At 48.6% G+C, this 3381-nt stretch overlaps 1 pseudogene; it reads left to right on the forward strand.

Annotated features, from left to right (window-relative positions):
• The first annotated feature begins 1964 nt into the window (after positions 1–1964).
• On the forward strand, positions 1965–2954 carry LOC100433576 (PDZ and LIM domain protein 1-like; annotated as a pseudogene).
• Positions 2955–3381: the final 427 nt, after the last annotated feature.

Genomic DNA, 3381 nt, shown 5'->3' on the forward strand with positions numbered 1-3381 from the left:
TCTATGCACGTGACACACAACAGCATAAATGTCCAACTCCTTGTCTGTCTCTTCCAATTGGTTGGGGTTTCTTAAGGACAGAGACCATCCCTAGAACCCGGCACAGGGCTCCATAAGCTGATGCTATCATGTTCAGCACGGTTTACCCTTGGAGTGTGAAAATGTGTCTTACAAGGTCAAATCACAGCAGAAAGATTCGATAGATCCCTGTAACAAGGTCCTCCATTCTCCCAGGCTGATTCTGGGAGGCTGGACTCATCACTTAAGAAGCCTGCAAGTAAGGGCTGGGCACAGTGGTTCACGTCTGTAATCCCAGCACTTTGGGAGGCCAAGGCGGGTGGATCACAAGGTCAGGAGTTCAAGACTAGCCTGGCCAACATGATGAAACCCTGTCATTACTAAAATTACAAAAATTAGCCGGGCGTGGTGGCACATGCCTGTAATCCCAGCTACTCAGGAGGCTGAGGCAGGAGAATTGCTTGAACCCAGGAGGTGGAGGTTGCAGTGAGCTGAGATTGTGTCACTGCACTCCAGCCTGGGGGGGGATACAGCAAGACTGTCTGAAAAAAAAAAAAAAAAAAAAAGGAGAAGCCTCCAAGTCTTCAGTGGGAGAACTGACACAAGATCCTCCGGGCTCGACATGCTCCAGGAAAGGTCTGGCCCCTGCACACGATAGTCAACATCACTGCTGGTAATAGCACTGACTCTTGGCAGAATTAGTACTCAGACCACCATTCTCCCCTTGCTCCTACTCATAGTCTCTGGGAAGATCTGAAAAGCCTACTGCTGTTGACAGGAAGTTCACCATAGTGCTTAAAGGTAAATACACTACAAGTGGCTGACTCTAAAATCTATACCCAGACCCGGTCCTCGTTTCTGAACTTCAGACTCTCATATCAAATTGCCTGATGGACTTCAGTACCTAGATATCCTCCAAACTTGGCAAAACTGAACGCATCATTTCTCTTGCCCCCATATACTCATGAGTGGCCGCCCACTGGGAATGACTGAAGGATGTCTCTTGAGTTCATCCCCTTCATTGCCACTGCCATTGCCAGGATCGTGTTGCAAGCTCTTAGCTTCTCTGGTCTGCACAACCACCTGAGCCCTTCCCCAGCTTCCCTGTTCCTGGCCTCATCTTCCTCAGGTACCCAGAGCATCTCTCCAAAATGCAAATCTAATCTTGTCCTTCCTCTCTCAGAAAACCTTTAATTGCCCAATGCAGGTTATCAAACTTTAGTTTGCATCTGAATTGCCTTATAAGCTTCTTAAAAAATGCAGATTCCTGAGCCCCCTCCAGACCTCCAAAAATCCAAAGTTCTGTGGGTGGAGTGATGCACATTTTCAACCAGTGCCCAAGGGGTACTGATAGAGCTGGGTTCCACCTTGAGAAACACTGTCATGCACAGGCAACTCCAAGCTCCATCATTCACTCCACTGGGCCCTTCTCAGGCCAGACACCCCTCAAGCAAGGTCTGTGTCATCCACTGCCTCCTCACACACCCTACTCTCCATGGTATGGCTTACCTTCCACCTTTGCTCTATCTTGCCTGGTGCCAAGAATGTCTTCTTCGAAAGACCAAGCCCTCTTTTCATTCCGATAACTCAATAATCCTTTGGAACGTTGCTACTCAAAGCATCAGCATCTCCTGGGATCTTCTCAGAAATTCAGAATTGCAGGCCCCACCCCAGCCCTACTGAATCAGAGCCTTGGTAATTCCTATGCACATAAGAGAAGAAGCACAGCCTTATAACTTGGCTCAATAGTCACCTATTCCAAGAAGCCTTCCTAGATTGACACAGACTCATCAAATACCCATTCCTCCAAACTGACACTGGGCATCACAATCACAGGGCTTGTAATATTTAAAAGTTAGGAATCTCGAGCTGCTGGGGGAGCCCTGCACGCCATGCCACGTCCTGCCTGTCTGTCCCCGCGGGTAGTTGCCCACCACAGCCGCGCCATGACCACCCAGCAGCTCGTCCTCCAGGGCCCGGGCCCATGGGGCTTCCGACTCATGGGTGTCAAGGACTTTGAGTAGCCTCTCACCATTTCCCGGGTCACTCCTGGAAGCAAGGTGGCTCTAGCTAATTTATGTATCAGATATGTAATCACAGCCATTGATGGGGAAAATTCTAGCAATATGACACACTTGGAAGCTCAGAACAGAATCAAAGGCTGCAAAGACAACATGACTCTCACTGTAGCCAGATCCGAACATAAAGTCTGGTCTCCTCTGGTGACGGAGGAAGAGAAGTGTCGTCCATACAAGATGAATTTAGCCTCTGAACCCCAGGAGGTCCTGCACATAGGAAGCGCCCACAACCGAAATTCCATGCCCTTTACCACCTCGCCTGCCTCCAGCACTAACGCCAGGGTCATCACAAACCAGTACAACAACCCAGCTGGCCTCTACTCCTCTGAAAATATCTCCAACTTCAACAACGCCCTGGAGTCAAAGACTGCTGCCAGCAGGGTGGAGGCGAACGGCAGACGGTTAGACCATGCTCAGCCTCCAACCAGCCTTGTCATCAACAAAGAATCTGAAGTTTGCAAGATGCTTCAGGAGAAACGGGAGTTGAATGAGCCCCCAAAACAGTCTGTGTCTTTTCTGGTTTTGCAGGAAATCCTGGAGTCTGAAGAAAAAGAGGATCCCAACAAGCCCTCAGGATTCAGAAGTGTTAAAGCTCCTGTCACTAAAGTGGCTGCATTGATTGGAAATGCTCAGAAGTTGCCTATGTATGACAAATGTGGCCCTGGAATTGTCGGTGTGTTCGTGAAGCTGCGGGACCATCACCACCACCCCGAGTGTTACGTGCGCGCTGACTGTGGCACCAACCTGAAACAGAGGGGCCATTTCTTTGTGGAGGATCAAATCTACTGTGAGAAGCACGCCTGGGAATGAGTCGCACCACCCGAGGGCTACGAAGTGGTCACCGTGTTCCCCAAGTGACCCGGCAGATCCAACCACTGTTCTCCAGCCGGCCTGTGCTACAGCTTTTTCTCCGAGTGTCCTGGCCCTCTCCTTTCTTGAAAGTTCTCTGCTTACTTTGGTTTTCCCCCTGCTCGTAAAACATTAAGTCCCCTGCCTTGGTTAATTGACTCACATCAGCTGTGTGATGCCCGTTTTTACAATTAAAGAAAAACGGTTTTGTTCAGTGTCCCCTTGCCAGAAACACCATGTCCTTTCCTCCCCTCTGTTCTTCTCTGCTGCATTTGGACATCAGCCAAATTTGAACCCAATCAAATATAATGTATCTGACATTGATTTTGTTTTTACTCAATAAATTTATAGACTCCAAAAATAAAAAATAAAAATAAAAAAAAGCTATGAATCTCATAGTCCAGTCCCAGAGAACTGTCAGATTTAAAGAGTGGTC

Source organism: Pongo abelii, chromosome 15 (assembly GCF_028885655.2).
Source record: "Pongo abelii isolate AG06213 chromosome 15, NHGRI_mPonAbe1-v2.0_pri, whole genome shotgun sequence".
NCBI lineage: Eukaryota > Metazoa > Chordata > Mammalia > Primates > Hominidae > Pongo > Pongo abelii.